Here is a 17,368-nt window from a genome sequence, read left to right as displayed (position 1 = left end):
TATTATGTACACATTGTATAGGTGGTGGGGTTTACATATTGCATTGTGTACATGTTGTGCAGGTGGTGGCATGTACATCATGTCATGGCGTGCACACGTTGTCCAGGTGGTGTTGTGTACAGGTGGTACTATGTACAATTTGTACATATGGTATTGGTGTACATGTGGTATTGTGTGTATGTCATACATGCTGTGTTGTGGGCATGTGGTACTATATATGTTCATTGTGTAGCCTTGGTATCGTGAAATGTGTATTCATTGTGTTATACTCCATGTATGTATATGTATTGTGTTGTTAATCAGGTGTAGTTGTATGTTTTGTGTTATGGTTTACACTGGATGTAGACATATGTATTGTGTTGTGTTGCACACTGGGTGTAGGTGTATGTGTTGTATGTGAGGTGTAGGTGCATGTATTTCATGGTGTTTTATGGCGTGTGTGGTTGTATGTGTTTGATGCAAACTATGTGTATGTGGACATGGTTTAGGAGAAGGAACTTGGTGTTTGTCAGTTGTGGCAACCAGTCTAGAGTGTGTATAGAATAAGGACAAAGGTACAAAGAAGGGATCGATTGAAGGATAAGTATCAATACGTGTTAGGTCCCTTCTTTTTATTAGTGTAGCCCCCTTACTGTTATTGTTGTGTCTCATAGAAGACCACTATTTTTATTCTTGTGCCCTTACATTACTATTGTTATGTTGGCTTTGTTTTTATTGTGACCCCTTAGACTCCTATATATAGAAAGGAGGTTTTGTCATTTGGATCATCCAAGAATTGTTAATTTGTGTAATGTAAAAGAAGTTTACCCCTCGAAGAGAATGATTTTGAATTCATTGATCTATCTTTTCTTCTATATTGCATAACATTTGGTATCAGAGATTTGGATTCTAGGGTTTCGCTGCTTCAAACAAGTCATTGTGGAATATTCGATATAATTTTTTTCTACAAAGCTAAAAAATCTAACAAAAAATCCTATTTGAAATGACATGTTGAAGAATTTCATGTTTGCAATTCATACCCTTTCTCGAAAAAAATTCAAAGATATGAACCGAGGAAGTTAGGGTTTTTGCAGGCTCCCGAATTCCATTCAAAATATGTGACCTTCAGAAAATCGTCATAACTTTCTCTCTAAGAATCGGATTCAAATTTCAGAAAATGATATAGAATGAGGACAAAATTTAGTTTGTTGAGTGTTATTTTCAAAGCCAAAGGTTGAAATAGTGGCACGTGGCACTTCGTACAAGTTCGTTGTAATGAACGAGTGTATAATCAGGTCATTGTGGGAGATTGGGAATAACTCTTTCTTGGAAAATCCAATCTTGACCAGAATTATAGGGTTGGAAAGATGACTCAAAAGTATACGACCTGATGAAATTTCTGACCTTGGAGATCCAAAATTTTAGAGATATATCATATTGAAAAGCAAGCTCCTACAAAGGAAAACAAAAAAAGTAAAAGGTGTGTAGTCTTTTTTAAAATTTTCATAAGTTTTGTTTGAAAAAATAGTTTGAAGTAATTCAAAGGGAATAGTGAAGAATAATTTTCATTAATTGATGCCCTGGAGCAAGCAACCCGAAATCTCTTCTATGACTCATGATGAGTTCCAGTATTGTAGCAAGGATGCTGCAACTCCTGGGCTACCAACTTTACTTATCAACCAATGGTTCGTACAAACTTAGAGGTGACAATGTTGTATGCACAAGTAAAAGTGAAGGTCTTTCCTGTTGTCACTATTTTTCCAGTGAGAGACCCTAGGGGTTCCAAGCCAGACTTCTATAGAGTTAGAAGAATCTTGATTCTTTGGTGGAAGAAGATAAAATCTACTCTAAGAGAGCTACTCTACTGTAGTAATGAAGAAAACGACCTGTAATGCTAAATCACACCATATCTTAATTAACCAATTAAATAGCTATGCTAAGAAGAATTGCTAAATCAAAACTAAACAAATATTATTGTCTAAGCTACAGAAGTGAAGAGCATCAAACCATACTAGTATGTAAGCGAAAAGCTAAACTAAATATGTTTTCACTTTTTTGGGTTTTTTAGGCAAAATCAAGTATGCAAATTAATTGTTCTTGTGGATGTGACAGGTGAATGGAAGGTGATTGAGGATGGCTAGAAGGTTTATGGAGTGGTTGGATGGTGTGGAAGGGTCCTAGGAGGCTTTTTGTGACTTCCTAGATGTTTCCCATCAATTCGGCCTCAAAATAGGCCGTTTCAAGAAAACCTACAGGATGTACTAGAAACCTATAGGATGATCTGGTAGGAATTACAGGAAACCTACAAGATACAACTAAGAGCTAATTGTTAGGTGTTGGAGGTGTTAGGAAGCTTGGTAAAAGTGTATAATGAGTAGAATGGTGTGCTAGAAGGTCTAGGAGCACTTAGGAATCAATATCCAAGATAAGACATGGCTAGATTCACTCAATGTAACTAGGTGAATTTCAATGAAAAATGATAAAAAAAAACTAGTGAGGGTGATGGTGGAACAAGAGATGGCTAAGGTGGATGAAGTGGAAGGTGGCTGCTAGTGATGAAGTCTGGATCTCCTCCTGAGGTACCTTCTTTGCTTAAAACATGTGTGTCTTCCAAAAGCTATGCAACAAGATACATTTTCATAAATTGGAAAAGCATGAATCAACTTCCTATATTATGCATGAAGAAAGTTGATGAACAGAATGAAAGCATGAGTGAGATCTTATTGTAGAAATGAGATGGAAAAAGATGAAAATGAAATATTCCTTGCAATTTGAATCAAAGACAACAAACTCCAAAGCTCATGCAAGAACTAGAAATCTTTGTTTTTGGGGCTACTGAAAGGTCCCTTCCTCAAGTCATGGTCCCAGAGGGCGGAAGTGAGGCTGAGACACCTATTGACAACCTTATGGTGATCCTTTTTCTCCTTGCTAACCTACTACTTGAAAGAAGGAACAAATGGACGAAAAATATCACACAACTAATCTAATCTACACTGTTGTAATGGAAATGCATCTACTAAGCAAATGAACAATTAAACTATGAATCTATACTACCATACATGTACAATAAAGAGGAGCCTTGCTGCTAAGGTTGGGCCATAACCCAGGAGCTTCATGCATCTAAGTTAACTCAGTGCTAGCTCAAAACAAAACTCATTCTTATTACCAAAACAATGGATTACATAAAAAATTGTCATAAGTCTTGCAGCTCAAAAATAGAGTAGAGTCTTACAATCAAAAATCTGAATCCCACTGAGGTCCTAGGCCTCTCTACTTATACATTTGAAGTCTCCAATAAATTCCTTAAAATTAAGGAGGCTCGTCTCTCAAACTTGATATAAACTGGTGCTTTTTCTTTCACTTACTCGGTTGCCTTCTATTCCTCATGATTTGGCTATTTGCACTCCGAGCTGATGGAGGAATATTTGAATGGAGGGTTAGTAAATGAGGGGGATCTACCTCCTATAATTCCTCTCCCTTGACCCATTTGAGTTTTTACAATGTTCTTTGACAAAATTCCTTGCTTTTATCCTTTAATACTACATTAAATGCACATTAGACCACAAAGCAAAATATCCAACTCTAACTCATCTCATAAACAAAATATAATCAAAAGTATGTAATAAGTTATGAGAATAGTTGGTTTGACTAAGCTAGGAGGTGAATTAAGGCTGATATAATCACCCAATGATGAGGCTCATCATCAACCCCCTACTGAAAGTGTTGCTCATCCTCTGAGAAGCTTAGTCAATATCCATATCCTTCATGGCTCTGGTAGCCTCTCTGACATCCCATGCCTCTGTTGTGGTATCTTTTTCTTGTTCATAGAAGCCTGCTTTCTTTTCTACCTCTTCCCACTACCTCTTTTCTTCTTCTTCTTTTCTCCCTTCTAGCATCCCTAAGAGTAGTGGTGGATTGAGTTTTAGGCCTATCCAATTGACCTTCAACCTTTTCATAGATTTCTTATACATAGGTGTCTTGTTGAGTGCCTTTCTCAACCTTTAAGGGGAGTGATACTCTATTATCTTCAAGCTATATGGCAGTGTGTTCCATCTCCTTAGGCAAGCATGTATACTATCATCTCCTAGTAGCCTAAACATGTCCTCAAAATGTGAAATTGCTTTCTCTTGGGAAGCAAGATATCTAGGTGCCAGCTAAGGATCATTTACAATCAAATTATGGGTATTGATGATGGCCATGGGATTTTATTGTTCAGCTCGGATAAAGAGAGGTTCAGTCTTCTCTCTGGCCAATATTATTTTCATCTATGTAGCTCTTGACTCCTCATGGTTCATCCATGAAACCAAAGCCATTAATTGTATATCTCCTAGCTTGGCATTAGGGTCCCAAACATTCATGTCTATGAGGGCCATGTTGTGCAAATAAAACTCATCCATTTTAGCCCTATCATCTAGTATACTTTGATCACAAAGATCAATAAACTGCCCGTAGTCCTGATATGGCATGGTTCCCCTCTGCGCTAGTGTCTTAATCTGAAACTGCAGCCATTGTTCTTTGAGGAAAAGAGCATAGGATTTAGCTGGCATCCTACACTAGATTGCCTCCAAAGAGAGGGTAGCCATACATGCTAGTTGGTTCTCTCTTTCTTGCAGTTGTCCCCTTAGCCATGCATTTTCCCTCTCAAGTTGACTTCTCATTATAGCTTCTGTGTCCCTTAAGCCACTTAGCTCTTTGCCCATTTCTTTGAGTTTCCCTTTCATGTGCCCAATGCCTTCCACCCCCTTTGATTTGGTGATCTTCATTTATTGGTGGGTTCTGGCCCTCTCCTTCTCAAGCTCGAAGAATAGTGGGATGGAAAATTTTTGAGGTATTATGCTACCTCCTTCAATAAACTGGTGATAGGAGTCTAGGTTAGGTTGGGGGCTAGGTTCCTTTGTATCTAGGTCTTCCTCTTTAGCTCCTTGCTGCTCCCCTACCTTGCTTTCCAATTTCTATGCCTCCTGTAGTTACAGAAGAGTATCCTATAGGATTGTTTTTACTTCTTGTAGGTTTTTCTATGGATCCTATAGGATTGCCTTACCCTTTGAGGAAGTTGATCTAGTAGTGGGCCTCCTTACATAGGTGATAGGTGACTTAGGGGAAGGCATTTTTTATTTTTGTGTAGGGGAATTTTCAATCTCAATAGGAATTTTTTTTGATGTTTGTGGCTTCTCCTATTTTGTTCTTGTGCTCTTTCTTGTTTTGAAATATAGTGGGGTTTGCCTCCTCCTATTTCATTTTTTCTTGAATGGGGTGTTGAGAGTAGTCAGGGAAATTACTACCTCTCTCTCAGTGGCCTCTAGAGACACCCTAGGTGACTCCTTCTTTTGTTCTTTCCCTTCTATTTTATTGTCTTCTTCTTCTCTATTTTTCCTGCCTTCTTCCTCTTGTGGATCTTCATCATCTCTATTAGTTTCCTTCTTAATTTCCTCCTTTGTTTCTTCATCATCCTCTTTCTCTTCTCCCTCTTCTTCTTTAGCTTCATCATGTTCCTCTGTGTCAGCTTCTTCTTCATCCATCTCATCCTTATCTTGCTCTATATATTCCTCTTCACGTTTTTCCTCCTCTTCACTGATAGTAGGACTGACATCATAAGTTAGGGCTTTAATGTTATCCTCTGTTGGCAAGTCTCTGAAGACTAACAATGTTATAGGGATTCTGAGGTTTTGGAGGGAATCTTCAATAAGGATCCTAATCAGCCCATGGTGAGACAATTTTTGGGAATTCCCTTCCTTCACTTTGTTGCTGGAGTCTATCAGTGATTGTAACAAGAAATAGGGTGTGTTGAGTCTTTGGTGAGGTGGTGTTTCTATCCCAAATCTTAATTCCTCAACGATATTGAAATGATAGCCATAAAAAAAACTATATCTACCCTCACATGAGATGTGTTTGATGAGTTGGTAGCCTACCTCACTCCATGGGTATGGCAGACTGTCCCTCCTTACTCCATTTTTGTCCTTAGTGGTTTCTTCACCTTCTAAAAAGAATTTCCTTTTTGCCACCTGGTTGTCTCCTTTGTCTTCTTTTCTCCATGGAATTCCTAGGGGGAGTGAGGTGACCCTAATGATGAGATCTGGGGTGAGATCTATAGTGAGGCCCCTTACTACAACAGTGGCATGGATTCCGCTATGTGGAGTGAGGGACTAAGAAAATTCTTGAGGCACCTCATCATCTTACCCTGTGAAGTTTTCTTAAAACCCCATCTAGTTGTGTCTTGTAAAGATTTCAAGCACCTGGGGGTGTTGTTTGATTCTCACAGTGTTTGTGGGCTGTCTCCTATTAAACCCTCATGTCATCTTACTAGTGAAGCTTGAGGAGAAAATGAGAGGGTTGACATAATTTTTCAAATGCAGGAGCAAAACAAAGTTTACTGTGTATGTAATTTACTTCTCACAGTTGCTAAATTTACTAGATTTTAGAGTATCCCTGGTGTATTTTCTTGGAAAGGGGGATGAAATTTTAGAGCCTACCTCTTTAGAATGGTTGCAGTGGCCAATTCGCATGATATCCCCTTTTGAACTCTTCTCTGCCTATCCTGTAGACTGTCTCTATGTATCCTATAGACTATATCTTGTAGGAATTCTTGTGCAAAACAATGGATCTTTGCTTCTGGTGGGTGGCATGGGTTACGAGAGTGAATTTAGTGAGGGAGTTTCGAGGAGGTGAAATGCATGAATGCATGGGAACGATGTTTTATTTCACTTTATGGTGTTTTGGGGTGAGGTGGTGTACTGGCAGCAAAGGTACGTTGCCATTTTTGGATCATTGGTCCCCACTACCATCTCATCATTTCCCACTCCTCATAATCAGCTCCCACCTCATAGATCCATATTTTAATTGCTTTTTTTCCTACTCCTTCTCTGTCTTTTAGTTGACTATAGCCACGTGTGAGAGGACATTTGGTTCTGCATGTGCTGACAAAATGGAGGTGGCCAAGTTAGCTAGCCACCTTTTCACTTATAAACCAAATATCTCATAACCCTTAAAAATTTTGACTACATGATGCATATGAGTGAGTGAGTGGGATACTTACCTATAGTTTTGATGCCATGCTGCAATTGTTGAAGACCAGAGGTGTTGCATTGTTTATTTGTTGCATTCCATTCTTCTTCCTCCTCTTGCTGTCTGCTAATGGTTTCTTTGATTTTGCGAGTATATGTGGCTGAAGATCTAATACTGCTACTATTATGGAGCTCCTGGATCATCCTAGTGAACACCTGTTGCTGCTGATTGGCATTCTGTGGGATATGCTGCTACAGGATTTCCTACAGAATGTCCTGTAGTTGCTTCTACCTCAGGATTCTTATATCATGTTGTTGGATGGGGCTTTGAGGATGGTGTAATGAATGGAAAGAAGGAGTAGAAGTGTGTAGATAAAAGGATACTCAGGTAATGCTCTTACTCCTCCATGTTTTTCCCTTTTTTCTTTTTTAAAAACGACTGGGAGAAACTATTGAGACTCATTTCTTGTTTTGAATGGTGAGTGTAGGGATGATGATTGTGGACAAGGTGAGGTGTTAGATCATGCATAGGGTGAATTTTAGGGACCTAAAAAACCTATCATGTGCCTTTGGATTTTTTCCTGTAGGTTTTCCGGGTCACTGTAATTCCTACAGGATCATCCTATAGGTTTTCAAGGGATCCTGTAGGAATACAGGGGATCCTCTAGAAAACACAGTCTTTGTATAAATCAAAGAAATGGAGTGGAAAAATGATAGAAATGATGAGGGGATGCATGGTAAGGAGTGGAGGAGATGAATATGTGAGAGGCAGGGTTCCCTTTGGATCCTCTTTTTCTCCTCGACTGTATTTCTCACCCACCTGCAAATGACAATTATATATTTTTCTCTCCTTTTTTTGTTTTTATTTCTTTTTTTGAAAAACAACTAGGATGCCTTAGAGAGGTTTTCACCCTAGCTGTTTGTGCTGGGTGTCTCAAGGGAGGTTTTCACCTAGGGATCTTCTTATTTTTTCTTGTCTTTTTTCTCTTTTTTTTTTCCTTTTTTCTCATCATTGGGCCCCCTCACGAGGTTTTCAATCCAAATATGGGACTCAGGCACCTCATGGAGGTTTTCACCTAAGTCCTTATTATTTTTTCTCTTTTTCCTTTTCCAGTGACTTGATCAGGGAGGAGCTGGAACTTGCTCCACCATCATCAGTGTTTTATTGATATTACCAGTGAATTCTTGTTTTGATAAAGGTCTCTTGTAGATTCTCAATCGGTGCCCATTAACAATCAAAGGAATGGCTTCTTCATCTATAATTTTGATTTGCACTGAACCATTATGATGGCATCTTTCCACAACATAAGGTCTGAGCCATATTTTCCTTAACTTACCCTTGAATTCCTTATACCTAGAATCATATAGCAATGCCCAATCACCCTTCTGAAGTTGCTTCTCCTTAATATGTTTATCATGCCAGATCTTCCTCTGAAGTTGAACTATATCTGTATGTAGGAGGGTCTGCATTCTGAATTCATCCAAGCCATTCAATTGGAACAATCTCTCTTTCTGTGCATTGTTGATATCCAAATCTAGTTGGGCTGCCATCCTTAATGTGTTATATTTAAACTCAATGGACAGCAAGGCTTTTTTCGCATAGACCAGCTCATAGGGTGTAAATCTAGTGGTGGTCTTCAATGTGGTATTATAGGCCCAGGTGGCCTCAACTAGTCTTTCTGCCCAATCCTTCCTACTGCTGCTCACTACCTTGGTTAAGATGCCCTCTAGTGCCCTATTGGTCACTTCCACTTACCCATTAGCTTGTGGGTGACAGGGAGTGGAGGTCCTATGCTTGATTTTGTGATGGGTGAGTAGATCTTCAATCATGTTGGAGGTAAACTGGCTACCTTGGTCTGTGACTAGCTCTCTAGGGTACCTAAATTTGTAGAATAGATTCTCCCTTAGGAACTCAGCCACCTTTTCTTCTGTTGCTACCTTAATTTCCTTGGTTTCAACCCACTTAGTCAAATAATCAGTGCACACAATAATGTACTATTTTTGCTTTTAAGGAGGGTTGAGAGGCCCAATGAAGTCCATGGCCCACTTTTCAAATGGCTTGAAAGTCAATTGAGGCTACAGGGGAATTTCATCTATTACTATAGGCCTTCCCATCCTCTGGCACTGATCACACTGACTAGTGTACTTTTTCACATCCTGATGAAGAGTGGGCCAATAATAGCCTACTTGTAACACTTTTAATGTTGTCTTCTTTGCTGCAAAGTGACCTCCAGAAGGCCCATCATGACAGGTCAGAAGGATGTCAAACACTTTCTCTTCACTAACACACCTTCTCAAGATTTGATCTGGGCCAAGTTTAAAAAGATTTCTCCCAATCCTAGTGAAGGGGGCGCTTTTCCTGACTATCTTGCTCTTTTCTTTGGAGGGTAAGTTCAGTGGAAACTGTTCTAATACCAGATAGTTTTCTATATCAGCAAACCATGGAGAGAGAATTGAAATAGCAAACAAGTGCTCGTTTGGTAACTCGTCATCCACCATTCCTTCTTCACCTGTAGGCACATTTACCATAGATAAAATGTCTAGAACAACATTTTCCTTTCTAGGCTTATCAACAATGGTTAGATCAAACTGCTATAATAAAAGAAACTATCTTATAATTCAATCATTCGCATTTGGTTTGTTCATTAAATATTTGATTGCAACATGGCCAGTATGCACAAATGTTTGATAGCCTCTAATGTAATGCCTGAATTTGTTTAATGAATGAACAATAGCCAGGAGTTCCTTTTTGGTCATTGTATAATTTAGCTCATCCTTTGACAAGTTCTCACTGATAAAATAGATGGCATAAGGATTTTTTTCCTCTACCTGGCCTAGGGCTACCCCTATGGCTTTGTGTGAGGCATCAGCATGAATATGAAATGGAAGGGCCCAGTTTGGGCCTCGAAGAATTGGTGCAGTGGTTAACTTACCCTCTAGAATGTCTAAGGCCTCTTGACATATTTTTGACCATATGAACTCAGAATATTTGGCCAACAACCCAAATAAAGGAGGGCCAGCTTGCTGAAGTCCTTTATGAACCTTCGGTAGTATCAAGCTAATCCTAAGAAACTTCTAACATCTCTTTGCTTTTGAGGAGGTGGCACCCTTTGGATAATGGCTATTTTGTTCGAGTCCACTTGCAATCCTTGCTGAGATATTGAAGACCTAGCACGGTCCCTTCAGTCATTAAGAATTCACATTTTTCAGGACTCAGAGACAGGCTCATTTCAATGAATTTATGCAGTACTTTGCCTAGGTGATTCAGGGCTTCTTGAAAATCACATCCATAAGGTGTAAAATCATCCATATAAATTTCCACCGCATCATGGACTAATTCGGCGAAAATACTCAAGACTACTCTCTGGAAAGTGGCAGGAGCATTGCATAGGCCAAAAGGAAGGACCTTATAGAAAAAATTACCCCAAGGACAAGTGAATGCGGTCTTATTCTGGTCTTCTGGGTAGATTTGGATTTGGTTGTACCCACTGAATCCATCTAGGAAAGAAAAAAACTTTTTCCTTGCCAGGCTATCTAGCACTTGGTCCATGAAGGGTAGAGGAAAATGATGCTTCTTTGTGTCTTTGTTCAATTCCCTATAATTGACACAAATTCTCCACTTGCCTTTTTTCTTGGTAACTAACACTAAAGGGGAGATCCACTCACTGTCGAAGATAGGGTAAATGAATCCTACATCTAGCAGTTTTTGTAGTTCTTCTTTGACTATATATTTAAGAGCCAGTTTCACCCTCCTTTGTGGTTGTCGGACTAGCTTGCAACCTTCTTTGATGTATATGTGGTGAGTAAACACTAAAGGGTGTACTCCCTTTATTTCCTTGTAACTCCAAGCAAAGGCTTCTAGGTTTTCCTTTAACATGTTGCATAGCTTCTCCTCTTCAAGAGCAGAAAGAGATGGATTAATTTTCAAGGTTTTCTCTGGGCCAAATTATATCGTTTTGACACAAAGTGGGCTGGAATCGGCCGACCATAGGTCAATTGGATGATTGTTCTAGGTTTCCCTTACTTCCTATTCTAATGGTAATGAACTAGGAGTTGGACTTTGGAGTAGGTGTTCAATCAAGTGATCCTCATATTGTTGTCCTCCTCCGATGGTTGCTTCCAAAGCATAAAGTTCGGCAGAATAAACCTCATCTTCTTCCTCCTCCTCCAACCATAAAGGTAAATTGTGCTCTAGAGAAGGTTGAGCAAGAGGGTATAGGACTAACTGATTGTACATATGCTCATTCTTGATGGTCATATTCCCAGCTCTGCAGCTGACATAAGCATCAGATGTGGCCAACCATGGCCTCCCAAGGATGATAGGATAACTAGTAATCTTAGCCTTAGGCTGGAGAACTAGAAAATCTACAAGGTACTCCCAGGAGTCAAAGGAGATAATCACATCCTCCACAATTCCCTCATGGGTTACTATGGAATGGTCTGCAAGTTGCAGAACTGTTGTGGTCTTCCTCAATGACACTTGGAGGTTGAGCTTGAGCATGGCGTCCTTGGTCATCACATTAACGGTATCCCTAAGATTGATCAAAGTGTGTGGGACAATGGTGCCATTGATGTGCACATCTACTACAGGTCTTCCAGGGTCCAAATAGTTTGGACATATTACCTGCCCCAGCATTAAGTCAGGAAGCTGCCCAATGACATTAATGGTAGGGGCATCCCTTTTTCACCTCCCTAGATGCTTGATGCATTTATCCTTAATCAACTTATTGTAAGTGGGAACATCTTGTATTGCTTGGAGAAGGGGGATCTTTACACATAGTTTTTTCAATTCTCCCACAAGTTCAATTTCCTCTAGGGTAGGCCAGAGTGGTTGGGTTAATCTGTCAGGAAAGGGTGGATTTAATTTAAGGTTGCTTTCCTCTCTTTCTTCCTCAACCTCGCTAGGTAGAGGGGTAGGTTGGTTATCCAGGATAACTCTCCTAGATCTCAAGTTAATCTCCTGTATTTCCACAACATAATATGGATATGATGTCTCTCCATTGTATACTTGTTGAGCTGGTTTATTGTTTGGGTTTGGATTTGGCTGGGCAGGCATCTAGGGTTTCTTGGGTGGAGCAGAGTGTAGGAGTTGTGGTTGGGTAGGTGGTGGAGGTAATAGAGCTGGAGCAGTGTTTTATTGGGGCCTCCACCCCTGGAGTGGTGTACTACACTGAGGTTGTGGTGGAGCGTAAGGTTGAAATGACTGGCTGGATGGCTGGGAATTATACTGAGATGTATAGGACCAAGGAGGGGGTGTAGACTAGGAAGGATGAGTAGGGGGTCCCAAAGAAGGTATAAATATGGTTTGGTTGGGGTTGTAATATAAATGGGATGACCCTTGCATGCCCTGCCAGTATGGTTTAGGCACAGGAGGTCTCCTTTTGTTAATGTAGAAAAGCTTCTTAGTGACCCCTTCAGCTCCTTTATATATAGCTTTGAGTCTTGATAAAGAAGGGAACTTATCTGTGGAGTGGTTTTCTTCACAGACTGAGTAAATTTTAATACAGTTCAATGGACATTTGTTCCTAGGATGCCTCCTGGTGCATCTAGGACAAAATATGGCCATGGCTCTCTCTGCTTCCTCTTGCTTCCTCTTAATGTTCATGGTGTCCATTTTCAAGGAAAGGGTTTGCAGCATCTCACTTTTGAAATCTTCCAGCCTATTTCCAATTTCACCCTTGATGGATGAGTTGGAAGATGATGTACTAGCCATAGGTTGACTGCCCCTACCCTTTTTCCTGGCTACCCTAGAATGGTTTCTAAAGATAGTCTTGATATCCTCATAGGGTAATTGGTAGATATCTCCTCCTGAGAAGGATCGGCTTGAGTGACTCAGGGTCAAGTGTGCACCTAGCCCTTTTGTAACTAAGCTGGAATATTTCTTCATAGTCTTCTAAGGATTCATCCTGGCCTATGGTCATCCTAAAAATTTCTTCTTTAGTATCCTTTGACTACAGTAGTCCTGATATTTGTTATTAAAGGTCTGCTGGATCTGAGCCCAAGTTGTGATGCTATCTCCAGGTAAGCCCATGAACTAGTGCAATGATGCATCCTTGAGGATAGATGGAAATAGTTTTAACTTTTTCTCATCATCTGTATAGTCATAGGTTCAGCATATAACAACAAACTCAAATAGGAAAGTGTCGAGGCCATCTGTGGTCAGGCCATGGAAAGGAGGTAGGGCAAAGGGGCTTATTTTTTTCATCTTAGTGTCCCCGTTGGTTTCCCTGATGGAGAAGGCACCCTCAACTCTCTCTCTATTCCCTCTGTCATTTCGGTTTTCTGCCATTGGTTTAGTAGGAATGGGTTCTTCTTCTTCTTCTTCCCTTGTAGGTTCTTCAAATATGTGAGGTTGCTCACCTAAAGGTTCCTCCAGTTCATAGCCACTGAAGAAGAGAGAAGGTTGACTGTTGGATGTAGTGGGGGTATTTGGCAAAAATTTTCCTAGGTTGTCCCTATTCCTACGAGGCATGAAAGGAAATGTTTTTGGGTTGGTTTTGTATTTTTTTTTAAACTGGAAAGTACTTGCAGAAATGAAATTTCTGATTGAATGAAAATCACTGACAAGATGAAAAAGCTACTTGCTGAATTGAAATCCTACTTGCAGAATGGAAAGGAAAGCAGATAATGGACAATGAGAGAATGGAAGCAACTAGATTACTTTTGCAGAAATAAACTAACAGCAGAATATTGAAGACAAGATATAGAAGAAAAGAAAGGAGTAATCACATTCTACTCAGACACCTCCCTGGCAATGGCACCAAAAAGTGATGAGCGCCAATATTGCAGCAAGGATGCTGCAAATCTTATTCTACCAGCTTTACTTATCAATCTACGGTTCGTATGAAATTGGAGGTGACAATGTTGTATGCACAAGTAAAAGTGAATGTCCTTCCTGTTGTCACTATTCATCCAACGAGAGACCCTAAGATTTCCAAGCTAGACTTCTATAGAGTCAGAAGAAGCTTGATTCTTTGATTTAAGAAGAGAAAATCTACTCTAAGATAGCTACTCTATGTAGTAATGAAGAAAATGACATGTAATGCTAAATAATACCATATCTTTATTAACCAGTTAAACAATTATGCTAAGAACAACTTCTAAATCAAAAATAAACAAATGCTATTTTCTAAGATGTAGAAGTGAAGAGCATCAAACCATACTAGTATTTAAGCAAAAAGCTAAACTAAAGTTGTTTTCACTTTTTTGGGTTTTTTAGGCAAAATCAAGTATGCAAATTAATTGTTCTTGTGGATGTGACAGGTGAATGGAAGGTGATGGAGGATGGCTAGAAGGTTTATGGAAGTGGTTGGATAGTGTGGAATGGTCTTAGGAGGCTTTGTGTCACTTCCTATGGGTTTCCCATCAATTCAACCTCAAAACAAGTCGTTTCAGGAAAACCTACAGGATGTACTAGAAACCTATAGGATGATCCTATAGGAATTACAGGAAACCTACATGATACAGCCAAGAGCTAATTGTGAGGTGTTAGATGTGTGGGGAAGCTTGGTAAAGTTTTATTTAGAGTGGAATGGGGTCTCAGAATGCCTAGGAGCACTTAGGAGTCAATATCCAAGAAAAGAGATGGCTAGATTCACTCAATGTAACTAGCGGAATTTGAATGAAAAATGATAAAAAAAATAGTGAGCGTGATGGTGGAACAAGAGATGGCTAAGGTGGATGAAGTGGAAGGTGGTTGCTGGTGATGATTTTTGGGTCTCCTTGAACTACCTGCTTTTCTTAAAACATGTGTGTCTTCCAAAAACTATGCAACAAGATACATTTTCATAAACTAGAAAAGCATGAATCAACTGCCTATATTATGCATGAAGAAAGTTGCTAAAGGGAATGAAAGCATGAGTGAGATATTATTCCATAAATGAGATGGAAAATGATGGCAATGAAATTTTCCTTGCACTCATGAACCAAATACTGAGTCAATGACAACAAACTCCAAAGCTCATGCAAGAACTAGAAATATGTGTTTTTGGGGCTGTTGAAGGGTCCCTTCCTTAAGTCATGGTCCCAGAGGGAGGAAGTGAGGCCAAGACACCTGTTGACAACCTTATGGTGATCCTTTTTCTCCTTGATAACCTACTACTTGAAAGAAGGCACAAATGCAAGCAAACTATCACATAACCAATCTAATCTACATTGTTGTAATGGAAATGCATCTACTAAGAAAATGAACAATTAAGCTATGAATCTATACTAGCATACATGTAAAATAAAGAGGAGCCTTGGCTAATAGGGTTTGGCACTAACCCAGGAGCTTCAGCCCTGTGAGTTAACTCAGTGTTGGCTCAAAACAAAACTCATTCTTATTACCAAAACAATGAATTACATAAAAACTTGTCACAAGTGTTGCATCTCGAAAATAGAGTAGATCTTTACAATCAAAAATCTGAATCTGACTGAGGTCCTAGGCCTCTCTACCTATACATCTGAAGTCTCTGATGAGTTCCTTAAAATTAGGGAGGCTCGGCTCCCAAACTCGAGATAAACTGGTGCTTTTTATTTCACTTGCTCGACTGCCTTCTAGTCCTCATGATTTGGCTATTTGCACTCCGAGATGGTGGAGGAATATTTGAATGGAGGGGTTGTAAATGAGGAGGTTTTACCTCCTATAGTCCCTCTCCATTTTCCATTCAAGTCTTGACCATGGTCTTCGCCAAAACTCCTTGCTTTTATCCTTTAATCCTACATTAAATGCACATTAGACCACAAAGAAAAATATCCAACTCTAACTCATCTCATAAACAAAATATAATCAAAAGTATGCAATAAGTTAAGAGAATAGCTAGTGTCACTAAGCTAGGAGGTGAATTAAGACCCATATAATTACCCGATGATGAGGCTCATCAAGTCATGGAGAAGAGGAATAAATGCAACATGATATATCAAAATTACGAGACCATGTGCAACAAATTTCACTCTCAGAAAAAGTACCAGAAGCTAAGATGGATGGTTTGAAGAATGGCATAGAAGCTAAGATTGATGGTTTGAATAATGGCATTAATGAATCAAAAGGAAATAGTGAATATTTGAAGAAAGATATGGAAGGTTTGAAGGGAGATTTGACAAAGTTACTACACGAAATGCTTCCTAATGGAAAAAAGGTAGTAGAGGAAACTCATGATGATAACAAAAGAAATGTTAAACGTGATTTCATAGACTCTAATATTGGATTGAAGACCCACCATATTCCAAAGATCGATATGAGGAAGTTTGATGGCAAGGATCTTGTAACATGGATACTACAGTCAGAGCAATATTTTGATCTCCATAATGTGCAAAACACACAAAATATATGCATTTCAACTTTATATTTAGAACCCAATCAGTTTGTATGGTATCGATGGCTTTTCTCTCATAAAAAAATGTCACCTGGTCAATTTGTATGGAGGAAATGATAGCACATTATGAGGATGCAAAGAGAAACACCTTCTTTATCCAATTGATAAATCTCAAACAAAAGGGCTCAATGGTGGAGCACATTGAGGACTTCCAAAAGTTGAATATAAGGGTAAATGAAATTCAAGAGGAGTATAGGATAACATCCAACATGAGGTTTTCCTTTGGTAACTTGATTCATTGGAGAAGGAATTCAGGTTAGCAAGAAAAATTGAAAGAAAAATTATGGCAACAACAAAGCCTACCACTCACAACTATAAAGATGGAAGTGTGGTTGCTCCTAGCCTTCCACAACCTACAAGGTTGATTTGGTCTATGATTATTACATGTGATCTATGATACTGGTTTATGATAGTTACATGTGATTTAATATTTTGACATGTTGTGGTTGTGTTTTGAGCTAACTTGAAGTGATATGTTTATACAAGATGATTCGGTCAAATATGATAGTTTGACTTGTCATGACAGGAAGCGAATAGAATTTCAAGTATATCTTATTGACGGGCCAGTAATCAGGTATGATTTGAAGTTATTTTAATTTATTTTAAATTTAATGGAAGTTATGTGATTGGTATACGAAAGCATGGGAAATTCCTAGGTTGGGTGGTCGAAACCGATTGGAAGAATTAGCAGCAAAAGTGAAAGAAATTGGAATAGGTAGTAGTATAATAGTAAGCCATTCAAGAGCATGGCCATTGTGGTACACGGTGAGCTCCAGTATTGCAGAAATGATGTTGCAACTCCCGGGACTCCCTACTTTACATTTATCAACCAAGTAATTCGTAACAAACTTGGAAACGACGGTGTTATATGCACAAGTACTAGCTCTTACTGTAAGCTGTCACTTGATTAGTTGGCACAAGTTCGCTAGGAGCTTAAGCCAACTTCTATGAGTTCCTAGAAGAATCTTTTAGCTATGATGGATGAAGGCTAACTCAAAAGAGGCTAGTCTACTTGCAGAAAGAAGATGAAAG

The sequence above is a fragment of the Pinus tabuliformis genome, chromosome 5_2, assembly GCF_031772625.1.
Source record: "Pinus tabuliformis cultivar Carrire ecotype Pingquan chromosome 5_2, CPIR1, whole genome shotgun sequence".
Taxonomy (NCBI): domain Eukaryota; kingdom Viridiplantae; phylum Streptophyta; class Pinopsida; order Pinales; family Pinaceae; genus Pinus; species Pinus tabuliformis.
This window is presented reverse-complemented; position numbering follows the sequence as displayed.